This window comes from Pholcus phalangioides, unplaced genomic scaffold, assembly GCF_987345545.1.
Source record: "Pholcus phalangioides strain wild (caught in Gottingen) unplaced genomic scaffold, Ppha-v1.0 ptg000022l_1, whole genome shotgun sequence".
Taxonomy (NCBI): Eukaryota; Metazoa; Arthropoda; class Arachnida; order Araneae; family Pholcidae; genus Pholcus; species Pholcus phalangioides.
Genome location: NW_028301615.1, coordinates 36,300,619 through 36,320,806, shown reverse-complemented (window position 1 = coordinate 36,320,806; position 20,188 = coordinate 36,300,619). Strand labels below are relative to the sequence as shown.

At 43.4% G+C, this 20,188-nt stretch overlaps 1 protein-coding gene across 2 annotated transcripts in view; it reads left to right on the top strand.

Moving 5' to 3' along the window:
* Positions 1–20,188, top strand: part of LOC149070274 (uncharacterized) — a 195,935-nt gene that overhangs the window by 95,219 nt on the left and 80,528 nt on the right. For both annotated transcript variants that reach the window (XM_089250238.1, XM_089250239.1), the window contains exon 2: positions 2,019–2,097. The gene's annotated coding sequence lies outside the window, so the exon portion shown is untranslated. The remainder of the gene's footprint in view (positions 1–2,018; positions 2,098–20,188) is intronic.

The window sequence follows — 20,188 nt, the reverse complement described above, 5'->3', positions numbered from 1 at the left end:
CACTGACGAGATATCTCGCCTCCTTAAAAGCCTCATATTCGAGTATTGACAAGCCCCGATACTTTGTAAAGTTGATTTTTTCTGGGGGACACTCCCGATTGGTTTGCCCCTGTTGAAAATCTGAAGAAAGCGTAATTCATTGAAAAAAAGTTACCTATGGCATTTTGGAGGGAATCGAGTGATTTCTTCTTAAAGGGTTATAATAGAGGGCGCTATTCGGTATGAATGTCATCTAGAATAGTGTTTCACAACCGCTGGGCCACGATCCGGTACCGGGCCTTGACATCATTAATACCGGGCATCATTAATGGTCTTTTCCCCGTTTTTATTCCATTCATCTTCCCTTCGTCGTGTGTTTGACCGCGCTTCCATTTACAAAAATAAATAAAACCGGGCCGCGGGCTTCCAAAGGTTGAGGACCACTGTTCTAGACGGTGCCACCTTGTTTTTCCTCCCCCCCCTTTCAAAATTCTAAGGACAAGCAAATGCCAACCTTTCATGCTTTGATGCCCGTGATACACATGCTACTAAGTAGCACGAAAGCACGCCATTTTCTGGCATACGAAACGAATGAGATTGTTGGTAACATTATAGTGCAGATGTTGCAAGATTTACCTACGACACGAGAAGGTGTGCGCATTCCTTGAATTGAGCAGAAGGCCGGCCTAAGAATGCGTAGAAAGATTACGCATCATATAAAATGCGCAGGAAGCTTGCATACCCCCCACCCCTTGCATATAGCTCCTTAACTCAAAACTAACTAACATGCCTAATTGTTTTGCACTTTTTCGAATTTCATTTGCTTGTTTTTCCAACTGCCTTCCCTTGAATGGCCCGCCACGTTAACCACTGATCTAGACATTCAAGGAACTGTTACTGTGTTGTGTTATAGTAAATATGTTTCCTTCAAAATTAGATAAACTTCTTCGAATGTGCCAAAATGTGTGAGCATGACACGAACGACGTCTAGTTCGGGAGCTATTTCTAGCGATCTATCCTTTTGCGATTCGAAGGTTTTTCCAGCACTTCGTTGGTACAGTTCGTACTTTATCCCTTTCAGACCCTGCTGGTGCCACAAATGTGTGGGTTGCTTTTTCCTCACTGTGAAATTTTTTTCTTAGTCGCCCTGACTTGAGGGATTGTGTAAGTTTTGAGTTAGAGATATGGTGAATATAAACTTCGGGAGCTTCCATCAGAGGGCAGCACTTAATTTTTTTTTAAGATGGTTTCCAGGAGAAAAAGTCTCTGGGAAAAGTGTTATTTACTACATAAAATTCAGCAATGAAATTCTGGAAAAAATTGTATGTGGATAGTAAGTACCCTGCATCATCTTAACTGGAAAAATTTGAACGAAGAAATTTTTTTTGTGAATTTCTTTCAAAAAAAAAAAATTGAAAATTTTGAAAAAAAAGAAAATTGGAAAAAGGAAGATTTGTGTGTGTGTGTGTGTGTGGTGACATTCATGTTTTTGATGTATTTTTTGTCTCAAAAATGAAAAAACATTTTGAAAATTTCAAATTTCGAATGCTCGGGTCCGAAAGCGTTATACCGCCATCGCAACGAGGAAGGCCCCTGGATGCTTGTCCCTTTGCAGTTTTTGTATAGCTTTGCGTTCTACAAAGAAGCCGAATTCACAGGGGCTTCCCTATTATCGTAAGGGGCCGTTGTAACAGTGAAGTACATTCCGCTGTTTCCTGACGTGGTTCTACGTCGAGTCTACCTCGTCATAGGACCGCAAAAGGTTTAGGTTTACGAGTTCAAGTGTTAGTCGTTCAATCTCGTATGTCCCCTTCGATTACAATTGATGTAAAGTTGGTGTTAGATGTTTGATTAAATCAGCGAATCTTCATTTATGAGTCTGGATATTAAATATAAGCGTTGATGTCACTTTCTCGTGTAATCCATAATCATGTATTAATCCTCAACTAATTACAGTTTGAATACCATTGATTGATTATTATTGTAGAAAGCTGTTTGTTACATAGCGTCTATAATCCTTTCCATCTTTGTTCATGCAGGTCATTTACCGAGGATATTCATAAGAGATGACCAGAACCGAAATGAGTTCTACTTCACCAACGACTTGAAGCAAGCAAGGTATTTTTCTATGTGAATGTAATTTAATACTTGTCATGTGCTGTGTCTAATCGGCTTTTCCCCCCTTCAAATCAGGTCTTAGCATTATGTTGATAGAAATTTTTCAGGACTCGAACCTCTGAGATATCTTTGGTTCCACGGAAACCCCCATTTAAGAAACGCTGCTCTAGGAAACCCTTGAAGCAATCTCCACTTTCCAAGTCTGAATAATGCTTATAACAATATTTATGTTTTAGAAGGGCTTTGAAGCTATCTCTATGTTCTTTCGGGAGGATTCCGAAAATTTCATCGTTCGTGGCAACCTTAGATATTTCAGATATCACGCGGCACCTTCACCCGATGTCGAAGCACTTTAGTGTGTCACCCGTGTAGTGTCCTGATACACTAATTGGGAATCGCGTCCCTATTACTACGCTCAATGTAATTTCACCTCCGAAAATTATCGCGCAGCACCCCCTCTGCGATCTCAACCTCAATGCCGAAGCACACTCTATGAGAATCACTGTTCTTTCGAATTGTTTAAGTAACAATCTGTATTCAAAGAAGCTCTCGAAATTAAATACACGTTTTAAAAATAAATTAATCACTTCAAAAATATCAATGGTCCAGGAATGATTTCCAAAACATTCATGGTCGCCTGTCTGTGACACCATACATGGTTTAGGAATCACCTGAAAAACATCCATTATCTAGGAATCACCTGAAAAACATCCATGGTCAAGGAATCACCTGAGAAACATCCATGGTTTAGGAATCACCTGAAAAACATCCATTATCTAGGAATCACCTGAAAAATATCCAGGGTCTAGGAGTCACCTGAAAAATATCCATGGTCAAAGAATCACCTGAGAAACATCCATGGTCTAGTAATCACCTGAAAAACATCCATGGTCTAGTAATCACCTGAAAAACATCCATGGTCTAGGAATCACCTGGAAAACATCCATGGTCTAGGAGTCACCTGAAAAATATCCATGGTCAAAGAATCACCTGAGAAACATCCATGGTCTAGGAATCACCTGAAAAACATCCATGGTCTAGGAATCACCTGAAAAACATCCAGGGGTCTAGGAATCACCTGAAAAACATCCATGGTCTAGGAATCACCTGGAAAACATCCATGGTCTAGGAGTCACCTGAAAAATATCCATGGTCAAAGAATCACCTGAGAAACATCCATGGTCTAGGAATCACCTGAAAAATATCCATGGTCAAGGAATCACCTGAGAAACATCCAGGGGTCTAGGAATCACCTGAAAAACATCCATGGTGTAGGAATCACCTGAAAAACATCCATGGTGTAGGAATCACCTGAAAAATATCCATGGTTTAGGAATCGCCTGAAAAACATCCATGGTGTAGGAATCACCTTAAAAACATCCATGGTCTAGGAATCACCTGAAAAACATCCATGGTCAAGGAATCACCTGAGAAACATCCATGGTTTAGGAATCACCTGAAAAACATCCATTATCTAGGAATCACCTGAAAAATATCCAGGGTCTAGGAGTCACCTGAAAAATATCCATGGTCAAAGAATCACCTGAGAAACATCCATGGTCTAGTAATCACCTGAAAAACATCCATGGTCTAGTAATCACCTGAAAAACATCCATGGTCTAGGAATCACCTGGAAAACATCCATGGTCTAGGAGTCACCTGAAAAATATCCATGGTCAAAGAATCACCTGAGAAACATCCATGGTCTAGGAATCACCTGAAAAACATCCATGGGTCTAGGAATCAGCTCAAAAATATTCGTGGTATAAAAATGACCTCGAAAATATCAATGAAATATCGAAATGGTTTAGGAATTATCTCCGGAAATATCTGTGAAATATCCGTGTAGGATCCGAGGATCTACCTCGAATCAGTGGGTGGGGGAATCACCTCGAAAATATCCATATTGTTAAGGAACCCTTCATATAATATATTCGTGTTCTCTACAACAAAGGTTTCCAACTAATGTTCCGCGAAACCCTTCCACCATATTAAACACTCTAAAATTTTCTATTTGGGGACACAATAAAAATATCTACAGTATATGTTATAAGAAATATGCCTGTGTTGGTTCAGGCTCCATGGAATAGTCTCATAACCGCATCAAGGGTTCCGTGCGAACTAAAACGCTAGAAATCCCTGCTTTACTAACATTAAAATTACTATTATCACTACACTATTTCTCGGGGAACCACGATAGAGGCATTTCGATTTCTATCCCTTTATTTGCCCTACGCACGTATCCACGAGAAGCACATACTGTAAATCAGAGGTCTCGTGTTACTTCTCAGCCTGAACAAGAACAAGAAAAAGGCCGGACCCGGCGGGTAATAATGATAACAATAATAACGTAACACCTCCAAAAAAAGAAAAATCAAATAAATAAAACCTCTGCAATGGAGGCTATAGGGAGAGGGAGAGAGACGCCCGTCGCTTTGAGACTAGAATCTTCTTTGATACAGTATTGCGTATCTTATTCGTATCTATTAATGTGTGCACCGAAAGCACGAAACTGATATTTCACTGCTGACATTTGCCGTTTTTCGTGACTTTGCAATTACTGGTTTCAGAGAGAGAGAGGCCATCCTTCTTCTTTTTTTTCTTTGAAATTCTATTATTATTATTTCTTCTCCGCTTTGTCATCTCTTATTACCATACAAATGGCGACGATCTGACAGGCTATTGTGTGCCTTGTTGCTATTTATATATTGCTGCGTTTGGATTAAACTATTCATTCCTCTAGGAAAAAGCTGCTCTTTATTTCCTCTGGTGGATTATATTTGTACTTTAATGTTATCGTTTGAATCGATTTTTTTTTGCCATGATCTCGTTTGGGGGAAATAATTATTACACGAGTATTCCCTATATCAGGGGCTCTTAACCTATGGGTCGCGACTCAAATTTTGGTCGCAAGAGCATCCGAGATGGGTCGTTCGAATCCACTAACAGCCAGGAGCACTTGAGTTACGGGTCCGGACCTAGACCAACTCCACCTATAGCATAGTCTCCCAAACTTTTTGTTCCATCGCCCCCTTCATCAGAAATTTTTTTCCTCTCTCTCACCGCCCCCCCCCAACTCACGTAAACCCATAGGATCCTATGTTAAATCAGTAGGTTCTATCGCCCCCTTGAACCATTCCATCGCCCACCAGGGGGCGATATTGCCCACTTTGGGAAACACTGACCTATAGCAAAAGGCCTCCGCACGAAGCTCGTGACGTCACTGAAGAAGGCCATCCCACTTATAGCCATTGGATATAGCAGTCCAACCGCATGCGCCATCGTTATTATTTTTTCGAGTATTATCCAATGGCTATAGGTGAGATGGCCTTCTTCAGTGATGTGACAAACGTCGTGCGGAGGACTTCTTCTATAGGTGGTGTTGCCTTGACTTGAGTCGTAGAGACTTCCGAGATGCGTCGCACAAATCCACTAACAGTCACTGGCTCTTGGGCCAAGGATCCCGACCCAGACGTGATTCTTTGGGGGCTTCCGAGATGATTCGTACAAATCCACATACAGTCAGTCCTGTTATAAATGCACTTATTGCGCCACTGGTTTGACTAATTTCGAAAAACAACCACTTAAGTCGGGGAAACTTGTTGCTGATTTTGGGCCGCGGTTGGAAAAGGTTCAGAACCCCCTGTCCTATACAGACTGTCGCGAATTATTTGCACGGCGGATATCTCTGCAACCGTTTGACTTTTTGAAACATACTTTCAATTACGAAAAAGTTTCCAAATGACGTTACTCAAAATGTCTTAAATTTCCCAAGGTGTCGTTTTCATTGAAAAAAAAATAACTTTTTATGTACACCCTGTGAGCTAAAACTTCTAATTAGTGAAAGGTAAATACGGATCTCTGAGAAGTCATTTATGGCTGTATTGTCCTGTATGGGTACATTATATGGCTGCGTTTTTTCCGCAGCTTTTATCTGCGTGAAATATGAATAAAATTAGAAAAGCTGCAGGTAATTAATTTTAAAATTAATTTGTAAAAAAATAATTTTTAAAAGATTCATACAGTAGATGGCGTGGAAGCAGAAAAACCGGCATCTCTTTTTTCTATAAAAACGGGACAACACACAACCCCCCTTCTTTTCACTAAGGTATTACAGTAGACTCTCAATCATCCATATCGGCCCAGGGCTATGCCGGATTACTGGAAGTCAATTGAAAAGAGAAGCCTATTTAAAAATAATATTAACTTCTGTGCAAAGACATGTTGTGACATGTTTTTCTCTTCCGTGCTCGAAGGAAACCCGCCTAAAAACCTCCGGATTACTGGACGTGCCGGATCAGAGCACGGCCGGATTATCGAGATTCTGCTCGATGATGAATTAAAAGTATTATTGATGAATTAAATTTTCTCACATGAAGATTATACGCCACTGCGGACGACGCGACGATACTTTTGCTCACTATAATGAAATGTGCGTCTGCGAATTATGCGCAGGAGTATGGCTTTATGTAAATATTCATTCATTCGATGCATCGTAATTCTGCCATCCGTCTCGGTCAGTCAGCAAAATATATAATATATATGGATTATATAATGGAATATAAGGATTTAGCCATCCCATCTCACAGCTTTCAATTGCAAATATCATCGTCAGCATTCTCATCAATATGCCGCATCTCAAAGATCCTCATCCAAGATCCTCTCTGTTCATTTCTGCGATGACGATGAGAGTGACTTATGGCCCACCCTTGAAGAAGATAGAATCTTATTTCTACATTTCTATAATACAAACGTCTGTAAGTGGCTATAAAAACAACTTTTGCTGGTATAAGAGCCCCTAGCGGTCGCAAAAATCATCTTTTAGTTCTACGAGCGATTATGTGAACCGATGTGAAACCGATATGCACATAGCAATATTTTTGTGTGTCACGAAAGTCAAATTTCACAATTTTAAAGGGACTTTAAAGGAAAAACATCAAGGATGTGAATGTATTATACGTACTAAATGATTTCAAGTTACGTACATGCAACAGTTCATATCTTCAGTGAATATCATCTGCGTGATGTCAATCTCAACAACGAATATAAAACCATTTTCATGAAATGCCGAAAATTCCATTGAAAACAATAGAAGCAACGCAAAATTCATATTTACGCGTAGCGTTGTTGTGAATGTGAATTCCTGCGTTGTTATGTTGTGCTGATGGGCATCAGAAATAAGTTTACATCTAGTTAATGAGGGAAAAACCTGATTTCAAAAGATTTTTCTTCCAATCATAATAATGTGTTATTATTCACTTGCATGTCTATACAATGAGATTTGTTGTTGGTGGATGTCGAAAACTTTCTCGTCTACTCAAACTTCTGCACACTTTGGACATATTGGTGCTTATTTTCTAGAACAAATTGTAGTCATGCTTTTTCACCACGAAAATCGAGTCATAGAAATGCCACTACTTATACAGGGTGTTCTGTTGATGGACCGACAAACTCAGAAGGTTGTTAGTAGGCATTAAGAGGAACAAAAATTTCAATGAAACATGGTGTCATAAACCACGTCGAGAGGGTGAAAATCGCGAAAAATGCATGCAGTGATAACGCATGATGTTACATACCCAAGGAGGTGGATTGGGACGCGCGGGACCCGTTGTTTGTCCTCCACGTTCGCCCGATCTCAATCCGTGTGAATATTTCCTATGGGGTCATCTTAAATCACTCGTTTATGCGACGCCTGTGGACACACCGGAGGATTTCATAGCGCGGATTGTCGTCGCTGCGGCAGACATCAAAAACAAACCTAGTATCGTCCGGGAATCGTTTTCACGTCGTTGTACACTGTGCAATGACGTCAGCGGCCCCGCCAGTTTTCCAACAATTCTTGTCATAATTAATCAAAAAATTCTTTTCGTAGCTATTATTGTACTTTTTTGTCGTTCCAGCGTGACGTCGAAACCTACATGCGTTTTTCACGATTTTCACTCTCTCAACGTAGTTTGCGACATCATGTTCCATTTCAATTTTTGTTCCCCCCTGATGCCTACTGACAACCCTCCGAGTTTGAATCATGAACCTGTATGGTATTGGGCCTGAGGAAAAAAAGTAATTTCATCAAAATTCATAAATACTTCACAATCTCTGAACGCGTTTTTCTCAAAACACCAATTTTGATCGCTGCGCGCTTATCTCATGTGAACTGTGCTTTGTATTTCCATGAAATCTCTCTGGTATGTGTCCATTGCCTAGGCACATAAAATGAATGGTAGACATGTATTAAAATTTAAAATTTTATTAAAATTTAAAAATTTATTAAAATTTAAAAATTTGGAAAAATTTCATAATTTTTTTTAACTAATAACGTGATCCTCACGTATTCCCTAGGGATCAGCATGATCCGTCCAGGGAATTTGTTAGTGTCAGTAAATATCCATGCCCGAACCGCGATTCGAACCCAGACCTGCACAGTGAGAAGCTAGTTCCCTAACGGTTAGGGCCTAACCACTCGATTGCCAGGCGGCTTTTTTAAAAATTTGAAATTTTAAAGTTTTTGAATTTTTAAAAATATTTTTATCTTGCGCTACATATCTTAAAGAGGCTTGGTCATTGCATTTAACAAACATTATAGGACAAGTTTTTTTTTTGCAGAAATTCAAATTTATGCAGATGAAATCGCATGTGCAGTGGTGCACAACAGTCACAGGGATACGTAGCCACTCCTCCTGCAAAAAGACTACCAATTCAGAACGTGTCTTTGGAGGTGGAAACCTACTGCACATTTTGGCCTGCAAAATTGGTTCAATTATATTAAGATAAGGGGACTTAGCGGGCCACACGAGGTGTTGCAGCTCATCAAGTCAGTCTCCGACAACTCCAGCAGTGTGAACGGGCGAATTATCTTCTTGGAACACAGGTTGAGAATCAGGGAACAAATATTGCACCATTGGGTGAAGATGGTCGGCCAGAATACTGACATAAACTGATGCTTTAACCCGCCCATCCAGGACAACAAGTGGGCCGATACCCCAGTGAGACATGACGCCCCACAGCATCACTGATCGCCCCCTCCATGCTTAACAGTAGAAAGGAGACAGTCAACATCATAAGCTTGTGCTGGCGTTCTCCAAACGTAAACGCGTATGTTAATCTGGAATAATGTGAACGACGATTCGTCTGACCAGATGACATTCTACCATTGTGTCCAATTCTTATGTTCGCGACACCATGTTTGTCGTTTCAAGGCATTGCATGATGTCACAATGATTTTGGAATAGTCGCTCTACCTTGTATGTTTGCTGCATGCAGTTCACGGTGGATAGTTTTTGTCGATACACCTTCTCCTGTAGATGTGTGTTCATCTCAGATGTTATCTGGGATGCTGTTATCTTGTGCTTTCTGGCCACACACACACACAATCCGCTTCAAAACCCTTCTGGGTCTATCAGTCATCTTCGACTTTCGGCCACTGTTATGCTTGGTAGATGATGTCTTTCCCTGTTTCCTATAGGCTGTCATTACCATCGACACAGTACTTCTCCCGACACCAACAAGGGTAGCTGTTTCCGTTACTGTGGCCCCGGCAAGACGGGCTCCAACAATCATGCCTCTTTAACGCCCCAATACCCATCGCATCCGAACGCTATCACTGCTACGACTAGACTGATGTGTGCACATTATCGCCCATCAAGTGGAACTCTTCCACACTAGAGGGCAGGCGTTTACGACAGGTTCCCTCGAGTGTTGTTTTGTGCACAGTTGTTCACATTATTTCGTCCAACCCCTGTACATTTAGCCACGTTCTCATCCCCCCGAGCGTCTTTCAATACTAAAATACCATCGTCAGCATTTTCATCAACGCCGCCGCTGAGTATCATGGAAGATCCTCTCCGTCCATATCCGTGACGACGATGAGAGTGACTTATGGCCCACCCTTGAAGAAGGAATTCCATTTCTACAATTTCCAGAATACACGCCTATACGTGTCCGTACGCATGTAAAGTAAACGGGCAAAAAAAAGAGAAAATCAGAAGCAATCTGTGATGTATCATTCAACAGCTGCGGGCAGGAATCATATCTTCTCCATCTTTCTTTTCTCCCTCATATACTATGTATGTTATCTTTATCCCATGGTATAGCATATTTTTCCGCTTTCAGCTCATCATTTATGGGTTTCCCGTTTCCGGCAGCTCTTCTCTCAGGACCATTTCTTACCGCATTTTTTTTCTTCTTCTCTTCTTTTAAAAAATAAATAGAAACTTGAAAAATTTCAGGGTTTTTTTTTTTTTTTTTTTTTTGCCCTAAAAACCCCCGTAAAGAAAAAAAGAAAACGAAACCATTAACGTCTTTGCTCTCCACGTACAGGAATCCCGAAATATGGAGGACGCGGTAATTTAAATAAAACGCTCATTTTGAAAAATTTCATGAGTTTATTCATTTTCATTTTTTTTTTCCTCTTCTTTCGCGATGTTTGATATTTATAAAAACGGGACGTTGAAAGTTTTTAATATTATGAATATATTTTTTTAAATATTTTCGTTCTTTCTGAACTTTTGAAAAGAATTTTTTGTGTGAGGTTTTTTTTGAAGTCTCCTTTTTTCCCCGAAAATGTTCTTTTTCGCATTCATTCATTCATTCATTCATCGTGGAATGAAACGTCTTTATTTTTTATTTTCTTTTAAAGAAATGTATATATTCAAATACGTATAAATACATTCTCGGGTTCCATGTTTGTAGGTTTTTTTTTTTTCATACCGTGGCGTGTTTTGTGAATGGAACTTTCAAATTACGTGTCGAGCGACTTCTCGCGATGATTTATACGTGTTTACACGTTCCTTGATGGGATCCAGATGTTGCTCGAAGATTACGAGAGTTGCCCTTTCTGTGTAGTTTTGTTGAGAGTTGGGAGCGTGTTGAATTGCAGTTTTGGGCGATTCGCGATGGTGATTAATTCCGGGTGACTACGGAGATATGGTCTCTGGGTATGTTTTTAATGTATAAAGAGTTATTGAGAAGAGAGGGCAATGTCATCTAGGTCTGTGGAAGTGGTTCTTAACCGTTTTCGTGTGCTTCTAGTACGTACATGAGTTACTTACCCCGACCCGGCGAATGTGATTCGCCATACGGGGGTTCCCCGAAGGGAGCATTTATTTTCTCAATCAAAAAAAAAAAAAAATAATAATTACATGTTAAAAATATTCTATATCACCGGAGCACCATTGGTCCGAGGTTAACAATTCACCTTACAAAAGTCGGGCAACACCATTAACAACCCGCGAGCAGGAATTTGGTGCTCCCGATTACCACTTTTTTCTAGTACGTACATGCTCGACCCATTTCATTTCATTTCATTTCATTCCGTGCACCGCCCAGGCTCTATCGACCATTGTCAATTTTAGCCATTGCCCGGATGAGGGGCTGGGCGATGTCGGGTGCTTTATTATGCATATAAAATATAAAATACATGAACATTGAATATAAAAACACATTATTAAAAAAAAAAAAAGAAAAAAAAAGTAGTATATACAGATTTAAATATTTCTATTATACAATTTATTCCGATGAGCTGTTCTGATGTCCTTTCCAGCTTTATTGAGCCCGAGCCCCCTGTTCCTCTCTGTGGCCAAGCGCCAGGTCCTGGACCCATGTCTTCCCTTGTTGGCTAGTGTGAGCCCTTCGTGTCACATTGGTCCAACCAGGTGCCAGGTCCTTCAGCATGAGGGGAGGGGGTTGTTCGATTATTCAAAAGCTCCTCAGCTTTTGGTTGGGTGCTTCACAGTTTAAACACTGATCATTGGGACTTTGTTTCTTGATTACTCTTTCACTGGATCATTCTATTTGAAGTCAGAGTCAGAGTCTTCCCATATTTCGACCGCTTCTTCTCTCTCCGATTGCTCTCCCTCTGTGTCGTATTCTTCGTCTTCTAATTCTTCTATTTCCTGGGAGAGTACCCTATCGACGCTGTCTTCGGCTTCTGCCCTTGCTCTCAGTCTTTCGCTCCTCCTCAGTTGTTGCGTTTCATGTGGAGTCTGGATGGTCTCATCCCTCTTGGTGTGGAGATGTTCCTGGTTGGCCTCTAGGAATTTAACCAGGCCCTTGATGGTTTCCATTGCTTTTCCATCTCTCTCCATCCTTTTGAACCATTCATGCTCCAACTGAGGGAGCGGCTTAACCAGGTGGAAATCTGAGGTCTTTTCGCACTCTGTTGCGTAATGCAATGGGCTTCCGACTCCTCCACACAGGCACTTGTCATTGTTTGAGATCCCGAAGCGGAGGAAGTGGGTGGGGAACGGCCCGTGGCCCGAGAAGAATATCGTCTTCTCTCTGCTCCAAGATCTCTCTCTCCACTGTATTTTGGGCAGGACCCTATGGATTAACTTCCCATGTGTGGCGGGGTGGTCCCAGAATTTCTGCCACTCTCCAAGGATGTGAATCTTTATTATCCTTTTTGCAGTCGCTGCTGGAATCTTCTTTTCCAGGAGGATCGTACGGCTCAAGGTTGCTGCCTTGGCCAATCGGTCCGCCTCCTCGTTCCCTTTTTCTCCGACATGGCCACGAACCCAGTTCAATTGGATGTTTGGATTTTTTAATAGAGCCCTGCGGACGGTCCTGGCGTCCTCGTGTCTCGTGAGGGGGTCTCTTATGGCTTCCAGGCTGGATCGGCTGTCTGTGTATACTTTGGACTGGGTCGTTGTGTTTTCCAAGCTGCTTACCGCTTCTCTTAGAGCGAAGAGCTCCGCCTGGAAAATCGTGCACCCTGTCAATATCCTCTGCTTCCACTTCTGGGTTACTACGTCATCCTCGTATCTCACGAAGGCAGCACCCGTTCCATCCTGGGTTTTAGAACCGTCTGTGAATATGGTGGTTCCTTCGTATGAGATAGGGCCCGTTTCTTCCAGGGTGATGATCTGGCTCTCCTGGATGTCGGTGGCGGGGTGCATATCCCAGCCTATCCTTCTCTGCTCTAGCTCACTCCACTGGTATTGGGCCTCCCCCAGACTAATGTTCCTCTTGAGTCTTGTCACCATAGCTGCTTTGGCGACATACTCCGTCTGAAGACTCAGTGGGGGAACTCCTGCGATGGCCTGCATGGCTGCTTTTGACGTCTTGTGGTAGGCTCTTGTGAGAAGGTGCAGGAAACCTCCCTGCAGGCTGTCCAGCTGCCTCTTGAGCTTCTCTGATGGGTCCTGGTACCACGCAGCAGCTCCGTATGTTATTATCTTGACAGCCACCTGGTCGTACAATATCCTTCTGAGCTTCTGCGTTAGTCCCCATCTTGGGCCTGCCATGCTCGCCAATGCTTGAAGGTTAGCGTTCGCCTTGGCTCCCTGGGTTTTTACGTGTGATATCCAGTCCAGGTCTTTGTCCAGAGTGACCCCAAGATATTTCATCGTCTTCTTCCATGGGATCCTGGTTCCCTTCATCCTTATCTTGGGTCTCTTGATTCTTGAACTGTACCACAGGTAAGAACTTTTTTCGATTGCCGGCTCCAGATCGTTGTTGTGTAGCCAATTGGCCATCTGATCCAGAGTCCTGGTGGCCTTTCCTTCCATCTCTTTCCATTTCTCTGTGGCCATGACTATGAGTATGTCGTCCGCAAAGGCCTGGACTCGTACTCCCTCTTCCCAGGACTGTTTAAGTAGGCCGTCCACCGTGACGTTCCACATAAGGGGGCCCGAGCACGAGCCCTGCGGACTACCTCTCGTTTGGTCATGTTCCATGAGCTCACCTCCCAGCTCCATGCCCACTTTCCTGTCTTTCAGGAGATGCATCAAAGTCTGTGTTAGATCTTGTGGTGCGGGAATCTGGGCAAAGATCTTTCTCAAGTTGGTGTACCGAAGTGCATCGAATGCGCCCTTGATGTCGATGGATACCAGCGCCACGTGCTTTCCTTGTGTCCTGGCTTCCTTGATGTTGTCGACAACGTCACAGAGTGCTTCGTCCGCCGATCTTCCCATTCTAAAACCATATTGATTCTGGTGCAAGTATTGGTGTCTCTCCAAATGGTACATCACCCTCTGGACTAGGATCCTTTCCAGAATCTTTCCGGCGTGTGGGAGCAGGGTGATTGGACGATACGACTTTATGTCGTCCACTGGCTTTCCTTGCTTTAGGATCAGGATAACCTTTCCCCTCTTGAAGACCTTGGGAAATCTCCGCAGCTCCAGACACTTGTTGTAAAGCGCGGTCAGGAGCTCCGGGTGCTTGCCATTAATCGCCTTCAATATGGGCACGGTAAGCCCGTCCGGACCGGGAGCCTTCTTGTTACCTGTCCTGCTCAGCGACCGCTGTACTTCCTTCTGGGTGATGTTCGGTTCCATCAGGCCAATGGGGGGCTTTTGGTGGTTCTGGCCCCTTTCTTCCTCCTCGTCTGCTTCTCTTCCCAGCTCCGCCTCGTCAGTCGGGTACAGGGTTCTGAGTTGCCTGGCTATGGCCTCTTCCATCGTCTGGTCTTCTTCTCTCATGATGATCTGGGCCGTGTTTTCTCTTCTCTTGGCCGTCACTCTGTAGACGTTGCCGAAAGCATCCGTGGCCTTTTCACAGTACTGCCGCCATCCTTCAGTCTTCGCTTTCCTGAGCATCTTTGTGTACTGTGCCTGGTGTTTCTTGAATTCGATGCACCTGGTTGTCTTGAGTTCTTCTTCTTTCGCCCTCTTCCATCGCCTGTGTCTGGCTCGCAGGTGCTTCCTCTCTGTTTCGAGTTGCTGCGTCCACCAAGGTGCCACTTTCTTGGTTGGTGGTTCTTTCCTTGCCAGAGTCTTGTCCGCCATTTCTCTGAGGCAGTCTAGGACCTTTTCAGCGGCTTCGTCGAGAGTTTCTCCGTTGTCCGCTCTCATGATCCTTCGCAGGAGCTTAGGGATCTGGGCCGCCACCCTCTTGACAAATTTTTCCAGTCTCCTGATGGACGAGCTATACCTGGGTTTTGGGGGTACAAGACCTTCCGTACGCCACTGGAAGTGGATGTATTTGTGAGAACCATGGGTGACTTCATCTCCGACATGCCATCTTTCCAGTTCTCCGGTGTCCTTCCAGAACGTCTGGTCCGGCCACCCCCTCTTCTCATTGTGCTCGTAGGTCGGTACTACATTGCCCCTGCTGGCCACTTGGAGTTGGAGCTCCATCGTCAGATTACGGATCGACCTACCTCTCTCGTCATCCTCCCTGTAATTCCAGTCTGAGTGGTGGCCGTTCAAATCGGTACCGATTATCGTTGGTTCTCCCCACTGGCTGAGAACTACCTCTCTGATCTCGGCAAGGGTTTCCTGGATTTCGGCTGTCGGTGAGGAGTAGCCGCTCATAATGACTACCTCCTTGCCATTGACCCTTGCTTTGATCGCTGCTGTGTGCTGACCCAGCTTCAGCGTGGCCGCTTCTATATTCTTATTGCAGAGAATTACGGCTGCTTTGTTGTTCTGGGATTTCCACTTTCTCCACGCCTGCGGCATGCCTTGTAGTGCACCCCTCGCCGTCCACGGCTCCTGGATGAGGAGGACATCTACTTGATTAGCCGCTACTTGTTGCTCTAGTAGGTATGTGGTTCGTCTGGCCCTATCTGCATTGAATTGCAGAAACTTGAGTCCTTGAGGCTGGGCTACTGGTGTCTGGATGTCAACTGGACGTGAGGTTTCCTGGCACCTATCTGCTGTAGGCACCGTTGTGCTGCCATCCGTTTCCATATCTGTGTACTAACTTTAGGGTGTCTTGGGCGCCTAATTTTTGTCAGGTGCTCCTCACTGGGGCCTCACCTTTCTTCTGAACGTGACAGTTCTAATCGATGGGTAGGTTCCAGTACTGTCCCTGACATCTTCCACTGTCGTGATTGATCTGGACAATTGTAATTCTCTTCCGCCTGGGCAGTCCTTCGCTCCGTGCCTATCGGCGCATCTCGCCGGGCTTGTGAATTGCGTGGCCCGGTGGCCCATGGCTTGACACCTCAAACAGCGTGGCGACGGGATGAAGCTCCGAATTTTCGAGTGCCACTTATTAGTAGTGACCACCCCTTTTTTCAGCGCTGCCTCTAGTGTCCTGTTCTTTGTCACTTCCACAATTTGATGCACTCCCCCCGCAATTCTCGCTTTGAGCTGCGACTTGATCACAATGTCCTTTCCTGCCAAGTCTAGCGCTTTTTTGAGAGCCGTCACTATATTTTCCTTGCGTGTAGCGGCTGGAATGTCTCTCAGAAGAATTGCAGTCCTCTTGGTCCTGGGAGGCCGTGCCGTCATGACTTCGCGGAGGTTTCTGTCTGTGGACAATTCCACCTTGAATGATTGTGCGTTTTTTATGCTTCTGAAGTCCACTGCAATTCCCTTCTGTATCGACCGGATCCTGGCCTGTGATTCACCTATTCCCTTGCTCCTCAGGTGCCGAGTGATGACGGGTGCCAAAAGACCAAGATCTTCCGGGTACTTTGGGTATACCAGTATTGTATTTATCTTCTCCCCGTTGGATATGACCGCGGCGTATGTTCTTCCGTGTTGTGTGGCATCGGAGATGCCAGCCATTACCCTGAGTCTTTCGTTGATGTTGTGTACTTTCTCGTTGGCTGTGCGCTCAAGAATCCTCGTTCCAACCCGTGGGCTCCAAGTGATTCTCTTCGTACTTCCAGGGTCCCATCGATGGGGCAGGGCTCCACTGGTGGTGTTCCTCCCGTCCGGGTCCTCCTGTAGAGTATGTCGATGTGTATGTCGAGATGAAGATTGGAGATTGCGGTTGGGATGATCAAGAGCTTGCTTTGGACCCGTAGGAAGGGCATGTATAGGAGATAGAACGAATCGAACTCTGCGGGAAAATATTTCCTTCTTCTTTTTGGCTTTTCGCCTGGTGACTGTGAAGAAGTCGGAGTCAGAGTCCAGCATCACCTCATCAACTGTTTCGTAGGCAGACATGTCGGACGGAGGGCTGTCAAGCGAGGAAGAACCATGGCCTTCCTCCGTTGATTTATGGGATGAAGGACAATCTTGAAGTAGCGGCTTTGTCTCTTCTATAAGTGAGTCTGTTGTTTGCGTAGCAAAAGATGTTGTAGAAGAGCTGAGAGACAAAGCCGCTGAAGATGTAGAATTATTGGCAGTAGTAGTAGCGGGAAGGATAGATGACGGTTCAGCAGAAGAAGAAGATGTCGATCGTGTGCGATTTTCCCGTTGAGGTTTACCCACATATTGTTCTATGCCGCTGGTTTGCGTATGTGAATCTGTCCGTTCTCCGAGTCCTTCAATCCAATTAAGGATTATGTCTAGAAGTTTGTTGGCTCTTTTCCTGGGTTTAAGAGGTATGTTGTATTCGAACGATGGGGTTCCTCTAACACCAGTAAAAGAGTTAAGAATTTCTTTTATGTCTGTAGCCATGTGCATGATGTTCAAGTATTTTCGGTTGCGTTCGAAACTATGGAAGGTGAAGATCTGTTCACTATTGTCATTATCCGAGGAATAGATTTCAGGGCTAAGTATGGAGGAAGGGAGGGCTTTCGTAGGAGACAAGGTTGGCAAATTAGTGACGGGCGATAAAGCTGGAACATGTTGAGAGCATTTCTGTAGAAGTTTTGAAGCCGATCTTGTAATTCTTTTTCCAGAGAGGGAACTTCTTTTGTTGATATAAACCTGTGGTGTCGGTGTAGCTAGCTGGGTGAGAGGAGCGACTACGTTGGTGACTGCAGGCGATTCGTTGGAGCAATTAATGGCATATTTTAGGCCCGGACATTCATTTAAACTATCTTCATAGTAGGTCGGTAATGAATAGTCCGTTGCAGAATCAGCTGTTGGACGATCTATAGTCTGTTTGATGATTTTCTTCTTAGCTTTATTGGTTTTAGTCTTTTCTTGCGTCGTGTTGATAGTATGTTCCTTGAATTTATGCTTGTGGAGGCGCTTGGTCTTGGATTTAGGTACAGAGAGACCATGAGGCATCGACGAGGCGGAGAGTATTGGTGATGAGGCGGTAACTGTCGAATGCGTGTGAGCATCTTTAGTATGTTTTGGCGAGTGCGTCTGAGGATATTTCATGAAGATCTGGGCCAGAAGGCCTTTCGCCTTGGAAGACTTCGGTGTATCTTGAGTTGATGTCATAGCTGTAGTATAAGGATAATTATTTGCATGCTGGTTCGTGTCATGCGTAGATGGCGAAGCATATGATGAGCGTTGTGTGTCAGGAGGTTGGCTGTATGCGGTTTCCTTACTTTTCTGCTTCTTAGAAGAGTGACAATGGCTTCTTTTTGGGCGGTCGATATATATGAAGGATGGATGCTCCGTACAGCTGTCTTTCCCGAGGTTTTGGCTATTGTTTTGGGATGAGGTAATGTTTTGGCATGCAGTAACTGGTGTCGTCGTCATCTGGGAGTCCACATGAGTCGTAGCGTAACGAGGTGCTGGATCCTGTTGAGTATGCTGCTTAGGAGGCTGCGACTCTTGTGTAGGAGAGGATCCGGCAACTGGAGAGATGTCTTTGAACAGATCTTCTAAGATTTCTCTGTCCACTTGCGGTATGTCGATCGTTTTGGACATGATAGACATGATTGATACAATAGTTAAATACAATGAGCTAATCACAACGAATCAGAAAATTAATTGGACACAGAAACATAGGGGAAAAAACTGATTCGCAGGATTTAGAGTTCTAAGCTCAAGAAGAAATATATGTAAGATGTCAGAGTTAGGAGACAGAGATTGACGCCTATATATATATAGAAATATGTAAAATAGTTTATTGAAAGGAATAAAGTAGCGTAAAGGAGAGTAGATTGATCTTGTACTCAAGCCATTGTATACAGCTCATCCTTAATGTTAATGTACACCGTATTATAAAAAATCGTAAAATCGGGGATATTTTGATAACTAATTGGTCGAATTGAATATAAAATATATCAAAGTTTTCAGAAATATATAATCTATTCAAATCTATAAAAAGAAAAGATGTAGCTGTGATAGAATCTCAAATCCGTTAGTCTCGTTGTAAAATCGAAGCTTATTCTAGATAATTTGCTGAAGATGAAAAATAGGCTCAAATAATCATTTATATATAAATCTGGCAATAGAATTATTGAAAGGCATTGTAAAGCTGATCAGGGAATAAATTTAATAATTTCAGCTCGGTATTACCGAATATACAAGGTCCATCAATATAAAGACATGTCTTATCTTGCTAGATATGGCGAATCGTTCCAAAAACGGGAAAATATTCAAAAATCACACAAAATCGATATATTTCTATGATATTTCAAGCAAGTGATAATTAAGAGCGACTAATAAAAGAAAAATAATAAGAATCAAACTCAAAAAGCAGCGAGAAGGTACTAGATGAAGGCCCCAAAGAAGTCGCTATGCTGTAACATTGCGAAGAGGAAGGTGTTCACCGCGATGGTCGTATCTTCCGAAGTAGCCGTTCGATTCACTAGCGGTTTTCACCAGGGTGTAGCGGACATGCAGATGTAGAAGGGCACATAAAGAATCCAAGGATTGACACACTGCAAAATAATGAAAAGATGAATTCCAGGAATATAAGCACGGATCGTCGCAATTGATAACTTGCTTAGTTCGCGCCTTTTAAAAGACTACATGCTCGACCCGTGGCCCGCGGCCGAGATGTGGGTTTCGGAGTCGGCTGACGTGGCCGTAGACCTGAAACCCAAATTGGTAAAAATGAACCGAGTGGCGCATGGGCACAGGTCTCCGGTCAACTGTTTGACTAATACTATTAAACCAGACATGCACATTCCTCGGCGGAACTTCTAACGAATTGGTACACGTTGGAATGTGTGTATACGCATGCAGTGAAAATTCCGTGAAGTTTGTTTCTGTGCAATGTTTGTTATGTGTTGTGCTGCCATATGCCATCAATTTTTATAACTATGCATGAAGTGCAATGATTGAATAGTATATATATATATATATATATATATATACCGTTGTAGGCCTGTTGCTCTCTGCGGCGAGACTTTTAAACGGGGATGTGGGATCGGCTCGCATTTGTGCCTGGAAGTTGGGAAACCCAGAAAACACCTATTTGACTATCCATAATCGGCGTATTGCTATGGTGGCCAAGCGGAATCGACGAGTGACTTCCACAACAGCATGGTTGCAACGTCGCTTGGAAAGACAACATCATTGCATTCCAGCACTGTACACCGAAAACTCCACATGAAGGGACCGTA